Below are 19153 nucleotides of genomic sequence, written 5' to 3'. Positions count from 1 at the left end.
CGAAAAATCTCGTGCGTATGCGCTTTCTCCATCATCTGCAGTAGCTAGATGAGTTACCCCAGTACAGTTGGGGTGCTGCTGTTCTATCATACCTGTACAGGAGTATGTGCCGGGTGAGCATGGGCACCCAGGTGGACATATATGGTTTTCTGCCGCTTCTACAGGTGACAACATTTTCGAATACTCTGTTCATTACTCTGAATTCTATATAGTCAAAATGACTCTTAAATTTTATGTCAACCTTTTATCTTAGGTTTGGGTCTGGCAGCGGATCCTACCGTTGCGGCCACCTCTACCACCACTAGAGCCGGGTGTAGCACCTCCGTCTCTCCCTCTAGCTACGAGGTGGCTTCTCCGGCGTGGGAACTACCGAGGGACTGATGCTCATCATAATCTCCCCCTTGTCAGGGATGTGTTAGATATGCTGGTGGCCAGACAGGTAAATATGTAACTAAACTTACTTGTTATAAATTCACTTGTGTTGCGCATACTCACTTTTATGTTATTATTTGATAGTTCATCTGGACGCCATACAGCGATGAGTTGCTAGCTCAGCTGCTCGATTATTGCTCAGTCGACCGACTGCTTTGGAGCACTTCCGTCCCGATGATCTTCTTCGATGTGGTGGAGCATCATGCTACATAGCATGTACTTCGCCAGTTTCACCATCCCCAGACTATACCGGGGGAGCCTGCATGGGTCCCTACACATTATCAGCGGGATGACCGTACCAGGGTGGATGATGAATTTGTAGGATGGCTAGAGCAGCAGGTCCATATTTGGGACCAGCGAGAGTACCGTATTCCGCTACCACCTTCACATATCCAGGAGGACACTATTGAGTTGTATACTTCATGGTACCGCCGTCACACCCGACTGATGATCGGGAACCCCATTCATATACTTGGCGATCGGTACAGACCATACGCCGGGAGGCACGAGGCACTGGTATATTTTTGTGGCTTATTAATATCTTATAATTTTGTTATAGCGTTATTTAATTAGTATTTTAAATATTCCGCGGGCTATTGGCATCACATGTTCTACCAGTTGGGACAGGAGATGCAGCAGCATGCGACAATGCTGCAGTCGTTGAGTATGGCCGGTGGGTAGAAGAGCTGGCTCGTCGGACCCTGTATCAAGCGAGAGATGGCGCGAGGTTGGATCACGAGGCTGAGTATGCGGCGCCAGAGGAGTACCATCGGAGTAGAGCTGTCACACGAGGCAGGGGTGCACCACGGGGTCACGGGGGACGGCGAGGAGGTGGTCCCCAGCAAGGGGGAGTTGAGGCACTTGTCGACCCACCTGTTGAGGCATATGATGAGGATCTTGGAGATGATCAGCTAGGTTATTTCCCTCAGCTAGATGAGCCTTCCAGCAGCATGCCATCGTACATCCTTTAGCTATCTCTACCAGCATCGGAGGTCACCCCGTCAGCTACATTGTTGATCACGGGTACATTCGACAGAGATATAGACCAGTTCTTTTCAGGCCCATCTACCGCAGCTGAGGATCGGCCGACCTGGGACGGGGATGGCAGGCATAGGTTGAGTTATGCCTCATCCCCGACGGTTGATGCGGATCTACCACAGGCGCAGGTATGTTTGTATTACTGTAAAATTTCATTTTGTTTTCTTTTCCTTAATGATTTGCCATAAATTAATTTTTAATTTTCTTATTAAGGCTTCGTCCCAGCCCATCACGGAGGCCACTGTATGCGTTGATGAGGACACCACGGATGCATATACTTAGGAGGCCGACGAGACCATGGTGAGAAAATGTTTTTGACTTAACACATACAATACTAATATATATTTTTACATGCTAAGCTTAGTACTTGTTTTGTAGGTTGCTGACGGCCCGACGGCCTCTTCTACCGATCCTGCCAGTTGTACTATCGATGCTGCTGCGCATCCTCACATAAAGAGGTGACTTGATGATGATGATCCCGATAGTGTACCCGGGTGACATGGGATGCGACTCAGGCCAGCAACAGCACTAAAACACACAGGCTGCGGGACTCATTGATTTACTTTTGTTTGTACTTTGTGTAAATAATGGCAACAATTCTATTTTAACAATAATTTTATTTTAACTGCGGTTGAACAACAATTTTATTTTAACAGTACAACACAAACACAAACATAGCAAACCTAACACAACACAAACAGTACAACTAATGAAAACACTTGACAAGGGAAACATAAAGATGCACTACTACGCTCAACACATACATGCCATTGTTTAATCACGACCGCCTAGTATTCTCTGCTCCAACCACTTGAGCTGGTCTTCTAGCTTTTTTTTCTCTTCTTCCACCTCCTTGAGTTTCGCCTTCAACTCCGCAATTTCTTGCTTGGATTGGCGCTCTCTGTCCCACTTCCTCGTACACACATTATGAAGATGATACAACTTGTCTTTGTAGTATTCCTGCTCACATGGTTCATCAATCCATACCTCAAAATTGCATGTAGGTACATCGGGTTGTCTATAAAGCTTGTTCATACACGCCCAGTAGCACTGTCCAGCTTCTTCCCAATAATCGTACATCATGCTTTTGTTTCCGCAGTCGCACCTTGGGACATAAAGGGGTTGTTGAGACATTTCTTAAAGAGAAACTTTGGTTTTATGAAAATATTTGCTATAGGTTGTTGTTAAGCGCAGAAAATAACCAGAATGCGCCGTTATTTATAGGCAAGATTTCACATAAAACGTAGTATTATACATGCTTTATATATTAAAGTTTTTCTGAAATGAATGGCTTTTTCGCAGTCGTTTCAGCTATTTTCAGAACGACAAGACAACTAATAAAACGTAGTATTGTACCATGCTTTACATATTAAAGTTTTTCTAAAATGAAACAGCTTTTTCGCAATCGTTTTGGCTTTTTCAGAATGACAAAACAACTCATAAAATAAGATGTATTATACCACGCCTTACATATTAAATTTTAAGAAGGATAATAAAGGATGTTTTGATTTTAAATTTTTATTTTTATTTTTAGATTGGTCTTCTTTACTAACACCAATAAGTTTAATATTTGAACAACCATATCAGCATCCCAATTCAAAAGGTCATGTTAAAAAATAAGATGTAACAAGATTGTAGAACATAATTTTATTTGATAGATATTGCAACATACACAAGTACAGACACGTATTACAAAAAATAATACGAAAACAAAAGACTAGATGTATTCTTGATAGTTGGGTACATTCGATGAACTTGCATCAGAAGATGGATTACCAGCGCCACGCACACCACCTGAAGGACATTTACGACGGTCGTGTCCTGTTTGCGAGCATATGCCACATTTACGCGCATAAATGGTGTCACCAACATCCATTTGGTTCCTTATATGCGTTCTCTTTTGCACTTGCAGCTTGCGCAAATAGTCCTTGTTACACACCATCTTAAAAGGTTCCGACGACCAATAATGCTCAACACCTAATGGCTGCAACTACCCACTATACGTGTCTACGTATGCAGTAACACTATATTGCCTATCAATATAGTTGGGTGCCCCTAAACCAACTTATTGAAAGCATTTCAAGGCATGCACGCAAGGGATGTGGTAGATGGTCCATTTCCCACATGAACACAACCTGCTGGCTTCATTCACCGTCTGTAGATTATTCCCTCGGTGTCCGCAGATAGCGGTCTTAACTTCAAAAACACCCCGGTTGTGATCGTACTGTAAAATGAATGCCAATATGCTCGCCTCCTGTACCTTTCAAATCTTCTCATCGGTATTGGCATAAATTGAACACCCCTGTCCATCAATGCCGATGCAGCTCCATGTCTTTCAACAAACCTCTCCGCACTCTATTTGAATGTCATGCGGACCATGGCAGTGACAGGCAATCCACGGGCAGACTTCAACAAGCCGTTGAATGACTCCGACACATTTGCAGTCAGGGCTCCCCATCGTCTGTCGCCATCAACATGCAATGTCCACATGTAAAGCTCATGTCCCATCAGCCAAGTATAGGCTCGTGGATCTAACTGCCTGATCGCTTCCATGCGCCTCATGAATTTGCACTCCTGGTGCTCAGTTGCAGCCATCCACATTAAATCATGCAAGGGCTTCTCAGGATATTTCTTCTGGAAATTGGCCTTCAGGTGCCTCACACAGTAGCAGTGGTATGCATAGGGTTCTGCCATTGAGGCAAGTGCCGTACAGAACTTAAAATACCACCATGTCGATCAGATATTAGACAAATACCTGAACGCTGTTTGACAACGTGCTGCTTCAAGTGGTTCAAAAAAAGCATCCACGCCTCTTCACTTTCGTTGGCACAAATGGCAAAAGCTAGTGGAAATATTTGTCTGTTGGCATCTACTGCAACTGCAATCAAAAGCTTAATATCATACTTTCCATAGACATGAGTACCATCTATGGAAATTACAGGACGACAATGCACAAAACCATCAATTGATGGTTTAAATAACCAGAACACATAGTTGAAAATATATTCGGGTCTGTCCGGACTCTGCTCACGCCTCCATTCAACAACAGTCCCGGGGTTAAAGTGTTGCAGTGCGGCCATATACCTGGGCATAGATGAAAAAGACTTATCCCAGTCGCCATAAATAAGTTCAAAGACACGCTTGCGACCGAGATATGCCTTTCTTTTGGTTATAGCACAACCATACTCCTGGTGGACGGCTGTAATACACTTTTTAATCTTAAACCTAATGGACACTTCCAAATATGGAATCAAAACAAGAGAAATCAAGTCTACATCCAGATTGTAGTGATTCTCATTGAATGTGTCCATTTCATATCTGTGGGTGCTAATAAATTTACCCATTTTCCATAAACCTAATTTCTTCTTGTTGGCACGCAACATCTAGTGACAACCCATAAAGTCTCTACGACATACAGCCTTGTATACCTCCGTAGTTGACTCCCTTACCGTCATCTCACGGCACTCTCTTACGTTGTAGATTTTTACAGCCTTGAATAGACGAGCTTTATCAGGGAAATACATGCCTTTTGCAAGCACCGCTGGTCTAGACTCATCCCACATCGCTGACCGAAATTCATCATCATCCCTTGTGAGGGCATCCACGTCCGACATACTTGGCAAATTATCAAGGTAGGGAATATTTCGCTCATGAAAGGGCACGTGAGACTCGTACACTCTTGGTCTAACGGGAGATGGAGGAGCATGCTCCCTCGTCAGCTCAGTTTCCGCATCCATTTCCTCCTCGTAATCATCATCATCATGGAAGGGTGTGTCATCTCCAGACTCATCGGCTTTGTTGTCATAATCACTATCATCTTCCTGACTCTGCGCATCTGCCAAATCACGAGTCAGTACGTCGTCTATGAGCAACTGTGTGAGGTCAGGAACATCAAGTTGCTTGTTTTCACTGCACAAAAAGAACAAAATGATAAGCTACCCAACTAGATAAATACTTTACATATAGCTCACTTTACTTACAAGTCGTACTGTGTTGACGTTCCATGATGGATATTTTCTTGTCGGTGATGACTCCCGAATGGACCACCGTGGTCCAATACGCCAGAACTATGCATATTCCAACTAGGGGCAGGGTCATAACTTGTAAAATTCATATCTGGACGGTACCCCCTATGAAAAATATGAGTGTTAATACAAATTCAATTAAAACATAAAATAAACATCGCTAAAGTGTAGAAAATTGAAGTTTACCTGTTGTCTTGTGGATTATATAAAGTCGAAAAATTATTTTGTGGTTGCTCATTCGCCGGTGGTGACAAGTTTAAATCAAGGCAAGTTCTTTCATCAGCAATCTGTCCGGCAAAAACTGCTCCAGAATAACCACCCGATGACTGGGGGTTATCCCTACTATGCACACCCTCATTATTAGGAACGTCTTCAACCTTGACGTATATTTCCAACAATTTTATTACAATAAATTCCCTGTATTCATCCGGAATTCGCAAAAAATCTCTAAGAGTTTCATCATCTTCGATGTTAAACTCAAAATAATAAGCAAAACCCTGTGGAGTCACTGAATACAGAAATCTACCAGTTACTTTAAGGTTCACCGAACGTTTCCTCACACTCATTTTTTTATGTAACAACGATACCAATTTATCGTACTCCATTGTAAGCGGTAATTTAATATGACACTGTGGAGGTGAGTTGTACCTCACAGAGTTATTCTCCATTACAGCCCCCTCCCCCCCCCCCCCCCAATATAATGAAACCCTTATTTTTGGTCTTCAGACATTATAAAAAAAATGCTTGATAAGAAAAAAAGAGAAGTATGAACGGAAGTTTGAAAGAAAGTTTTGAATGGATTTTCATAAAAACCAAATGCCTTTAAATAAGGCAAGTCCGAGCTTAGGGTGCAGAATTTTTTTTAAATGTAAAACGCAGTATAATACCATGTTTTATGTATTTGAATTATTGTTATGTCAGTTATCCGCAGAACACTTATTGGTGGGTCCAAATTTTAGTGTAAAACGCAATATAATACTACGTTTCAGTGTAAAATGTAGTATTATAATACGTTTTACACTAAAAAACAAATATTCTCTGCAGTCCTGCAGAACTCTTATATTGGTGGGCCCAATTTTATAGGGAAACGCAGTATAATACTGCATTTTCCTAAAACACAGTATTATACTGCGATTCCCTTAAAAAAAATATTTTTTTAAGAAAATACAGTATTATACTGCATTTAACTTTAACGGCTAAATTTCCGTTAATATAAAATACATTATAATACTATATTTTATTTAGAAATATAACTTTTTTTAAAACTGTATATAGGTGTTTTATGCCCAAAAAGGCCATCATTTCAGTTTCGGACTCGATTTTAGGCCACAGAAAAGAAGTTTATGAAGTGTTATTGGTCAGTTGTTGTCTTTGTTATTGTTGGTCTGAGGTCTTTTCATCATGCAAAATTAAATAAAATAAACTCTTCTCTTGTACCAAACATGCCATGGAATTTTGTGCCATCTTTAATCTACTATGATGCTTTGTGTTGTTTAGATTGGTAAAGCTATTGAAACCTTTTATTGAGCTAGTGAACAATGTGAACTGATATAAAGAAATAACCTCTACTACTCATTGGTGTCTTTTCATGGTTCCATCTCCCCCCAGTGAATTTGGCGCATTTACTCCAAGGCTTGCTTTATGTGAGATGGTGGAATCTTTTTAATAAATACAATGGAGTTGAGTTGGGTGTTTGGCAATCATGCTCCTTACTCATGGTAGAAAAATACTTGAGGGCCGTTTAGTTGATGAGATAGTTCAAGGTTAAAATACGGGATTATCTTATCTAGCGTTTGGTTGAATTTTGAGATTCCTTGATTAGTTATACCACACTTGTTGTATTATTTTTATTTCACATTGAGAATGAGATAACAATTTCGAAGTTACTAATCCCGGGATAAGTACCAAAATAACAAAGATGCCCTTCCCAAGGCTCTTTGCTCAAAGTCCTTTAAAATTCAAGGTTAAAATATTTATTTAACCCAACTTATTTGGTGTAAAATCAAACGCATATTTTATGTTATATATCGTATATTCATTTTTAATCGAATGAATCAAACATTTATCAATAAAAATATATCCACTAAATAATTATGATATTATTTATTTCTCTTATCATAATTTTGTTATTATAATCCCGATCAAACATCTCCTGCTTTACTTACGTTTGATCAAAATCTCTACTTGACCAAATTGGAAATCTACTTGTAATGTAGGTTTAAGAGCACAACAGAAGCGGGTAAAACGTTACGGAACTTAATCCGATACCTTACGACACGAGTTGGTCATGATAGCCACGCACCAACTGTGTCTGTGTTGCCGAAGGCACGTACCCCTTTCTTTCAAGCGGATTCACAGCATATCAAATAAATTTAACAAGATTAGAATTTGGTATAAATTTTCCAAATTTCACTCTAGTGCTAACGGTTAAAAAAATAATTCAAATATATGTTTGATATTGGTTGGTTTCTTCTTTTATTTTCTAGTTCTTTCGGAGAAAACTACAAGTTAATTAAATTAAATGATGCATAATGCAATATAAGTAACAACTTTCCAGATTCTACAAATAAACTGAAGTAACTACAATAGTAAGTTTCTGTATTCAAAAAAATAAGAGTTACTCTTTTCCTCGAAGAAAGTAGGTACTTTGGGAAAAGTTATTGGTTTGCTAGTAGATCATGCTCTTAACTTAATTTGCATTGTAAGGAGACAAAGTTTATTAGTTAGAAGTCTCCAATAGATCATGCTCTTAACTTTTCTGCACCATCTGGAGGAGAGGGGCCAGGGATAGGAAGACACTAAAGGAAAGAGTTAAAAACAAAGAGAGTATTGCAGTACAAGAACAATAGCTAAAAGGGTAGCTCACACTGAGAGACAAGCTTGTTGTGAATAGCCTAAGAAAGCTTGAGGATTCTTCCAGATTTCCAGAAGCATTCTTGTGTAAGGAATCTTAAAGAGCAACTTAAACTTTCCACCACTTCCTCCCTCAATACCATCAACTAAGGATCTTGAGCCAAGAGCCGCATGATCAAAGACAATTTTTAATTCTCTTGATATCCTATTAAAATTCCATACCATGCAACTTGGAAACAATGCCTATTTACAATCGTGTATCCGTCTTAGCAGATATTCCAACCACTTCGAGTATGATCTTGTCGTGCTCACTGTTCTGTACTATGGAAGCCTCAAAACCAGCATCTTCAACTACATACACTGTATTGTCCTTACTGATTATGGATGGACCGTATTCAACCTTTCCTAGTGATGTAGCCAAAGCAACTACTGCCTTTCTTACTCCTGGAAACAATTTAAGGATACATTCAACAGAATTTACACAAACTGCACATGTTATACAACCAATCGTGAACTGTCCTAATACAGTTCCAAAGAAAAATAACCTACAACTTCTCTCACGCCCTCTCTCTCACGTGAAAAATCTTGACAAAATATGATCTTACTTTGAAATTTTATTAGTTTATATTTGAAATGAAAAATTAAAAACCTTTTTAGAAATCGTACACACACATTTGAATCATTGAATGCGTTATGGTCGATGATTAAAAATAGCAAGAAGCTTACTTCTCCCACTATATCCATAATGAGTATTTCTAGAATACTTTACAATTAATGTATTCTAATCAAATACTCTTTGACTATTTATTATTAAAAAGGAAATATGCTTGTAATTCATACCTTACTATAAACTCTTCCAAACATGATATGTAATCTTCACCTAATTCAGTAAGATTAAGAGTTTTTGACCTTTTACTTTAGTATCAACTCTTTCACTATAATGGCATGCATATTCTCTTTTCAAGAAAACATATAGGTTTCTTAACGTCATAAACACAGAGAAGTTATAATGAAGAACCTAGCAGAATCCTATTTAGTTTATTCAGTTTAGTGTGCTTATAAGCACAATAAATGAGAGTTTCAGTAAATGATCAACTTTTTTCTGCTGAACTTATTATTTACTTAGAAGTCAGCTTTAGTTTATTGATGATGACCAAAAGAATACAAGAATAGTACTTTAGAGTTGACTAATTTTCATATGACAATCAACAAAGAAGCACGCTTTTACCTGCTTCAACCTAGCAATATATGTACTTAGAGTAGATAATAAGTTATTTATGACAAGTTAAAAAGGAAATAAAGTCTCAATGATTTCATATATACTACAGAGAACTAAAAACTAAAGCACAATATAAGGTAGACATTTTCTCATAATTACATTAGAACACCACTGGTTCATAACATATAATAACAAACAAGGTTGTATTAAACACCTCAAACGAAGAGAATGTTGTCTCACTGGCTAAAATGGTAAGATAAACTAAAACTCTGAATTTTTCAATCCAAAATCAATTGTCTTACTGTTATGGGGTTATGAAGGCCAAATGAACATGCAAATAAAATTAACACACTCATTACTAACTTCAAGAGAGCATCGTCTTTCACACTGACATTTCTTAGAAACCTGCGACATGCTAACACCACATCTTCTTCCTAGGGCCTAAATAGGAAGTTATAGAAACGCCTATATCAATATCCAACTTATCATAAATATAGTTATTGCAACTTCCACTGCTTTTAAGTTAAATCGATTATGTAAATCGAACATAAGGATTGGCAATAGAGAGCAAAGTGACGAATATCACTTCCTAAGGAATTTGGGTAATACTAAGTTTTTCGAGGAAGTCCCACATTATTTAACACAACACCATAGAGTAGCATTTATTAATTTATTAAAATCACAATATCAACACACATTAGAATCAAAGTATCAAAAAATTGCATTTTCTAGTTTTCCACGTGGAAAACACTAGCACCCAGCTGCTAGGTACAAATGTTAGATACCAACCTGCACCCTTTTAAAGGAAACTGACATCCACCCCCATCAACAAATTTTGTCGAGTGATTTTAGTTTTCTCAAAAAGCTCTTAGACTCCATGGCATATAATATACACATAATAAAAAATACAATATAAATTCAAAAATTAGCAAAGATCTTTCTAGGAACAAAATTGAGGATTTCGCCAACCATTCAAGAAAAAAAAAGCGAAGAACCTGAATTATAGACTACAATTACTTAGTTAGATCCTCAGTAGTACTTAGCAATTGGCTGGAACACCCATTAAATCAGTCAAACCCATCCTATTAAACTGCAGCCATTAGTCGAAGGTTATAACTTTGGACGAAAACATCAAATACATGAAACAACAATTTAGAATAATCTGGAAAGAAACAAAAAATTAACAACCTGACTAAAGAGTTACCTTCTGAGATCCTCATTCATGAGTCATTGTTGCAAACCGAAAGAGAGCAACGAATTACCGAATAGTCATAGGATAATCGATTGGAAGTGAAAACGCAAATTAGGGCTGTTCGGTCACCGCTTATGAAATTTAGATAAATGGGCCTAGAATAACACGGATAAATTGACAACTTAAGACCATAAAGTTAATTCTAAGCACCATTCTTTAACCTTGCATTTAAGGGTAATCATCCTATGTTTCCAAGCTTTCCCTCTGTTAAGGGGTACAACTAGCAACAACAGAAGCAGATAAGAACTTGATAGCACTTTAGAGAAGAAAAATTTGACGTCACTAAGCTTGCACGAGCTGATCTGTTGCTGATTGATGTCTCTTACATCGTCTTCGACCTCGTCACAAAAACGGAGAGAGACAGGGAGAGCTTGTCGTCCAAGAACAAGTAAATTACGTAAATGGGGCTAAGGAAATGTGCTCAATAAAAAAACTAAGGGCATAAATGTAATTACACCGTGAAAGCAGGACGACAATGAGCCCCAACTTCCGCTTCTAAATAAGTAAAATAGTTAAAAGCTTGACATAAATGACTTGAAAATATAAAAAGTAATTTATGTTAGTTACTCCAACTTTTCTGATCGACAATTTCATTCATATTTATTCATCATAATTCATAGACGACATGGAACTAGGATTGCTCCTGGGCCAGAGCAAATCGTACCGTTCTAGTTCCTACAATAATTCTTTGCAAATTGTTTTCGCAAATTCCGATAGTTCCAAAATAAGTCAATTATGTTGGGGCATATACTATTAACCATGCATTTGGATATTGTATATTCTAATAATTGTCATGGTTAAAAGTCTAAGTGAGAGATTGTTGGGATATATACTATTAACCATGTGTTTGGTTTAGATATAATATTTATTATGAAATAATTATTTATTCAGTTTTAATAAAATTTTAAATACATCATATATTAGTATGTATCCTTTGCTTATATAGTAGATGATTTAGTGTATAGAGTTTAGCTTATACAAGGAAGATTAAATCATCGGTTCTTATAAGTATAAAGTTTTTTCACAATCTAATGATGGAATTGGACAAACCATCAAGAATGATTGTAGCACAAGATTAAATATAATTATCTAGATTATGGGAATGGTTTAATTTCAACTTCTTGTGCTAGTACATTTTGTATGTATTGAATGAACCAAGTAGAGATAACTGTTTTATACTGACTTAATAAAATAAACTCTCTAGCCATTAAATGTACTTATACTCTTAATCTTGATATAATTATTATTAGTTGTGTACATTATTATTATTTTAATTTATTAAAAGGCGAGATTCTTTCGTGGGTCAATAGCCTAGTAAATTGGATAATAATAATGTACATTGGCGAAGTAATAGTTAGTTGATGGAATCCATGTCTCGGTTTAGAGATTGATGATACACCTTTATGAAATCTTATAAGTTTTCATGTGTAAACCCAGCCTGTGGATTTTGTATCCTACACATGAAATAAGTTAAGCGAAAGTCTAAAGGAAATAATCAATAAATTAAATCTTCAGTAATTTAATTTAATTGACTAGTATCTGTATCTTAACATGGGGAGTTAACTAAGATTTAATGGATTAATTTTGAAATTGAATAAGGAGTGCAATTACGATTTTTTGGTGGAATAATTTGTAATTAATTATGGTGGATATTAATTTCAAAAATTAGAAATTAATTTCATAATTGGAAGCCTTGTTAATTAAATTATGCGGTCCCTGCTGTGCCTAAATAATAGAAAATAAAGAAATCCTTTTTCTGGTGGAAAAGAAAATTCAACAGGTTTTGGAAAAGGGGTTTAACCCTTAAAACTTGTGCTATAAAGACATAAGGTTTTCCACCTAGAGGGATGAGGACAAGGTGGCCGAAAATGTCAGCCAAACTTTCCTAGAAATTTCGCCCACACGAAATTACTATTTCCGGATATTATTTGGGTAACACAGTAGAAGACCGTGGAACGTTCGAGGATCACGATTGTGCGGGCGATGGAGATTCCATTGAGAAGTTTTGTAACTAAAGGCTCACGTGATAGAAGAGATATGTTCACGCTTCAAGAGGTAACTCGTAAAACCACGTATACACTAACTGTCTAGATTACATGTGATTTTACACTGTAAAAGCAGGATGACAAAGAGCCCAAACTCTCGCTTCTAAATAAGTAGAATAGTTAAAAGCTTGACATAAATGACTTGAAAATATAAAAACTAATTTATGTTAGTTACTGTAACAACCCGGCCGACCGTTTCATGAGTTACCGCTCTGTTTTCCCCATTTTTGCTTTTTATTGTCTTGTTCAGCTGTATTATGTGTTATAGGGTTGGTTGGCTAGGGTTCGGAGAGGTTTTGGTAAGGTTTGAGACACTTAGTCTCTTTTAGTAAGCTTAAGTTGGAAAAGTCAACAGGATGTTGACTTATGTGAAAAAGGGACCGAATGTGAATTCTGATGGTTTGGATAGCTTCAGGAGGTGATTTGGGACTTAGGAGTTTGATCGAAATGTGTTTTGCAGGTTTGTAGTAGATTTAGGCTGGAATTGGCGAAATTTGGAATTTTGGCGTTCTCCGGTTGATAGGTGAGATTTTGATATAGGGGTCGTAATGGAATTCTGGGAGTTGCAATAGGTCCATTGTGTCATTTGGGATGTGTGTGCAAAATTTTAGGTCATTCGGTCGTGGTTTGATAGACTCTTTGATCAAAAGCGGAATTTGGAAGATTTTTGGAACCTTAAGCTTGAATCCGATGTTATTTGGTTGATTCGATGTTGTTAGAGGTGTTTTGAGATTGGTATAAATTTGGATAGTGGTATATGACTTGTTTGTGCTTTTGGTTGAGGTCATGGGGGCCTTAGGGTGATTTCGGATGGTTGATGGAAAGTTAGGAGTTTGGAATTTGCAGCTGAAGCTGAGTTTTCTGTCATAACCGCACCTACGGCTTGGGGACCGCATGTGCGAGCTCACAGAAGCGCCCAGAGGGTCGCAGATGCGTAATTAGCCATGGGGAGCTGGAACCGCAGAAGCGGCTATGTGAGCGCACCTGCAATAGCGCAGGTACGGGTGTTTTATCGCAGATGCGAAACTTTGATTTTTAAGTGAAAACCGCAGATGTGGTGCTTTGGCCGCAGATGCGGTATAGGGACAGCAGGTGCGAGAAGCCTGGGTCAGAAAGTATATATTTTATCCTTCGCAAATTTCAGCATTTCTTCACCATTTTTAAATCGATTTTGGAGCTTTTTGGGGGATTTCGAAGAGGGAATCCAAGGGAACTTCATTGAGGTAATATTTTTGATCATAAAACTCGTTCCTATGGTGTTATTTCATTGATTAGGCTTGAAATTTTTGAAAATTTGTGGGTAAATATTGAAGAAACTAGGGCTTGAGATTGGAGACTTTTGATTAAGGGGTTTGACGGGTCATTTGTGGTTGGATTTTTGTACTTTTGATATGAATGAACTCGTGGAGTGATAAGGATTCCATTGATGTAAATTTTGTTGGATTCCAAGATGTGGGTCCTGGGGTCGGGTTTGGTAAATTTCGGGATTCGTGTTGTAATTTGATTGCTTTCGAGTGAGCTTTGTTCCTTTAGCATATTTTAATGGTTATGTACTGATATTGGTTAGATTTGGAGCATTCGGGGGCCGATTCGAGAGGCAAGGGCATCGCGGGCTAGAGTTTGGACCGAATAGAGGTAAGTAATGATTTTAAATGTTGTCCTGAGGGTATCAACACTACTAGAAAATGGGTTTATGGCAACGGATGTTTTTGCAACTGTTCAAAAACCGTTCCTATAGATTGGTTATTGGAACGGTTTGAAACCATTGCAATATGACATGGGTGATACCAGCACACTTTAGCTATAAAACCGTTGCAATTACATAACAACCGTTCCCATAGTGTTTTATTTTTTGCAACGTTTATTTTAACCGTTCCAATAAATGTATCTATCGGAACAGATCTTGAAAAAAATTTAATGGGAACAGTTGTGATTTACCTCCTAAAATTTTGACCCCTCAATTTTCATAAACCCGTGCTACAACCCCTAATTTTTACATTGTTTTTTATTAATTAATATTATTTCATGAAATAACCCATTTGTTCTCCTAATTCCTTACCCTCTTTCCCCTTTGAGCGTACCCATCACCGAAGGCCAAAACCATACCTCTGTACAACCTCCATCGTCTCTACCACTATATCCCCATCAACCTTCGTCAACCAGCAGAACCTAAATTTTTTTTTTCCTTCACCTATAAACTTTATCTCCTCCACCAGAAACAATAACAATTCAATTAATCCAAGCTCCATGTTTTCAAATAGTCCCAAAATTCTAGGGTTTTTCTCGATTAAGCTCGATTGCCACTTCTTGTTCTCACTGAACCCTAATTCAAGGTTTTCACTCGACTCTCGCAAATTTCTGATTTGCATGATCTTCTTTTATACCTTTTCTAATATTTCAATAGTTGAGCCATAACTTGCATATATCATTAGCGAGGAAGGAATTGCAACTGATAGTTGTGGGATATATAATTGTAAGTTTTATTAAACTCTTTTTAATGTATATTTGGGATAACCACATTCGCTAGTTGTGATTTTGAATTAAAATTTCAGTTTTAATGTTACTTTTTACTCGATTCACTGATTTATATTTTTATTTTTAGGAGTAATTGAGCGATGTAGTGTGATTGAATGGAGATTCAAATCTACATGACACAAGCATGAAAACGTATTTATTGGGACTTTAAAATTACTGGAACTTGGGGTTTTGGTTTTTATTGATTTTCTTAGTTATCTTTATTCATGTAAAATTTCTGTTTTATAAGGCTTTTTTGGTTGCAAATTTATCTCTATGGCTATGATTTAAGAATAATCTTGTCTTTCTAATAGTTTGATGCTTGTGTTTGAAACTAATATAGAATTCGACTAATCTTGTGGAGTATTTTAATCCATCAGATCTTGAGTCTGTATTTATTATTCGCCATGCGGAGAGAGCCAATTATTAAACCAGAATTAGTAGAGGGCCAAAATATACCATTTTATGGAATTTGAAAGTGGCCCTTTTGCTCCTGTTCTATTTTTTCATAAGTTCGTCAGATTTTTCTAGTAGCTTAGGCTTTTGAGAATGAGATAAGGATTATGTAACATAAAAAAATTAGATATAGTCTCAGTAGATTAGCTAGTGTCGTTTAAAACTAAGTTCTCATTATTATAGATTAGCTAGTGTAGTTTGGTTCTATATATAAAACTAAGTTCTCGTTATAACTCTTGCCTTCTGAGTTCCAAGTTCTGACTTCTACAGAAAGGAGAGGGTTAACCACTTGCAAGATAACCGAGTGTGTAATGTGAGACGAATTGGGTTAGTATAGCAGCACTGAGTCATACTTAAGCTTTAAATTTTTTTAAAAGATGCACAATTGTTGTTTGGTGTAATTTACCCGATGTCGTTTTGATAATAAGATGACAACTCTCTGAACATATTAAAATTTTAACTCACGATGTTTTAATTAAAATTGGGTTAGTATAGCAGCACTGAGTCATACTTAAGCTTTCTAATAATGACTCCTCCGCAATAGTAAGTAGATTTCGAAGCCTGTTAAGTTTGATTAGAAATTGTATGACAGAGAAGAATTTAATGTGGACTGAAAAAGTTTTAATTAACACAAATTATCTCAGGAATCATGCTAAAGTCATGGATCATTTGAGTCAGTTAAGCATTTCATGATTTTTCCTAACCATTGGGTTACTGTTGCCACTAGACAGTGGAAGGGATAGAGAAGGATGGGTCTGTGAATTGTTTTAGTTTAGTCCTAATAGCCATATTGAGGGAGTAACAAAGAATGAAGGAAAATCTTAACTCGCAAAAGGATGCTATGGAACAAGAAATTGTAATGAACGTCGTCACACAACTTCAGCGTTTGAACTCAGAATTGCGACTTGATCCTAAGATGCTAAGGTTCAGTGCTCGTTCACCTGTAGAAGCGTCTTCTGCACAACAAGCTGCCATTCAGCTAATCAATCGACCATCTACTGGTAGTAACAATCAGTACGTACCAAATGTTATACCTCTTCTATTTCTTCTTCTTCTCCTCCTTCCTTGTGCCGCTTCTTCTACCACTGCTCTCTTTCTCTCTCTCGAAGAGTCAGATTAGTCTAGTAATTTGTTTACTTTGCCTATAGCACTTAGTCGCTGCGTAATTCTATTTCCTTGCTAGTGTCATTACTATGATGCATATTCTTTTATGTTGCCTTGCCGACTCTTTGTTGTTGCATAGCCACTGCATAATTCTGTGCTAATTGGTAAAGTTGTTGCATGAGGGAGAAGATAGTCTTAGATTACATAGTGAACAAATGAAAAGTTGGGCCTCTTTTTCTATGCCTTATGGAATTTTGTATGTGCGTTTTGCTCAAATTGTACCTGCACATCTTTTGTTATATTTATAAGTGCAACTACTACTGCTGCCCTTCACTGGTTTGCAACTTTTATTCCCAAGACCATTAAGTCGAGATGATGTCTTGGTTGGCAACTTTTACACCCAAGACCATTAAGTTTATATATATCAGGCCATTATGTTGGCAAAGTTGTACTTTTTTAAACATCACAATCACCACACAAATAAGACGTTACTTACACTTTGTGTGAATATATATTTTTTAAAATTTGGACCATTTGAGAAAATATTTAGCTAATGAATTGGGTTTAATTAACAATGTAAGTTTGGATTTTGCTTATTCCTCTTTAAACTACTGCTGGAAAGGGTCAGTAACTTCTTTCCCATGATTTTCATTGAGACAACTATCAGAATCCCTCTCTAATTTTGTAGTAGGATAGAGGACTAATTTAAACTTATCTGAATTTCAAACACTTCCTTGACATTCAGCTTTTCCGAGATCCCAAGAACCTATTTTCACCTGAATATTCATGGAAAGAAAATTATCATGTACAGAATGTATATGCTTGGGACCTTGAGACAAAAGCTAAATGAAATGCACTAATAAGTAATACATATAATCATTTTAGTGTTTTGTTCTACCAAGCTGAAGCTTTAATAGACCAAACACAACAACATTTGGCTGCATGCAATCTTGAGGTGTTTTGCAAGCATAAGAACTGAAATAATGAAACCTATTTATGAGAAGAGAGAAACATCCGAAGGGCATTACTTTGTTGGATTGTTAGAATTTGTTGAGTACATGGAATTCTATGTCTAGTATAAGGATTGCTGATAACCAGATATGTATGCAAGTTAGTTATCAGGAATTAGCTAGTGGTCACTGTCACACCTCCTTTTTGCGCGCCCCGCCCCGAAGGGTAAATGCGCGAGGGGAGTTTTTCCAATTTAAGTGACAATATTCGAAATGGGATTATTTATTTAATTCAGAGTCGCCACTTGGGAAAGGTTTGGTTTTTGGTGTCCCAAGTCACCGGTTTATCTTGAATCCCAAATCGAGGAAATTTTCGACTTTTCCAAATGAAGTCTGCGAACCAGAAATTCTAAGTAAGGAATTCTGTTGACCCGAGGGAAGGTGTTAGGCACCCTCGAATCCCGTGGTTCTAGCACGGTCGCTTAAATTGTTATAATGACTAAATATCTGATTTAAATACATGTTGTGACTTATGTGCTTTTATTAAGTTTAAACCGCTTTTATTATTATCATTTATTTTTATAGAATTGCAACGTCGTGAAAATGCATCTCGAACCACGTCACAATCAATGCACCCGTAGTTGTTAACACATTTCGACTCCGTTGAGATTTGAATTTGGGTCACATAAATGCGCACCCGAATTTAAGAATGTAATTTAATTAAATCGCGCCTAAAGAGTCTAACGCGTTATTATCTTTGGGGAAGGCCATGAAATTCACTAAACGGCCTGTCCTGAATTCTAAATATTTATTATGGTTAGTTATCGAGGGCCCCGCAATTTGCATTTTTATTTGGCGAGGCTCGTCTCCATTTTAGAAAGGATATCCTAAAGTGACTACATTTCTAATGCGTTTGTCTCTAAAAATAGAAGAAGAAAGATATATGCTAATTCAAGTATATGCTTTGGCCTAATCCGGATCCTTATCAATTTCTGATTAATTATTTATAAAATGAAGAAACGTCATACCTTATGAAAAATGCTTCAATTGGACAAAGAAGTTACATACGAGATTGACGAAATACAACACTTAATCCGAACAACATCCTTAAGTCGGATTTAAATTAACTTGCTTAAACAGGATTAATGGAATTCCTTATTAAAGGATGTTACCGATGATGTTCAAAACTCGTCCTATAAACTGCTTAAGGAAGTCGAAATTGGGTGTTTCAAAACTGTATTATATTTGGCTAGATTTAACAGCCA

The 19153-nt window shown here is 37.2% G+C and overlaps 1 long non-coding RNA gene across 1 annotated transcript; it reads left to right on the top strand.

Moving 5' to 3' along the window:
• The first annotated feature begins 14898 nt into the window (after positions 1 to 14898).
• LOC104222861 (uncharacterized) lies at positions 14899 to 15649 on the top strand. Its single transcript, XR_710011.1, has 2 exons — positions 14899 to 15337; positions 15467 to 15649. It is a non-coding gene; the product is annotated as an uncharacterized lncRNA (long non-coding RNA).
• The last annotated feature ends 3504 nt before the right edge of the window (positions 15650 to 19153 follow it).

The sequence above is a fragment of the Nicotiana sylvestris genome, chromosome 2 (assembly GCF_000393655.2).
Source record: "Nicotiana sylvestris chromosome 2, ASM39365v2, whole genome shotgun sequence".
Lineage (NCBI taxonomy): Eukaryota > Viridiplantae > Streptophyta > Magnoliopsida > Solanales > Solanaceae > Nicotiana > Nicotiana sylvestris.
The sequence above is the reverse complement of the archived record's forward strand: the minus strand, read 5'-3'. Positions and strand labels throughout refer to the sequence as shown.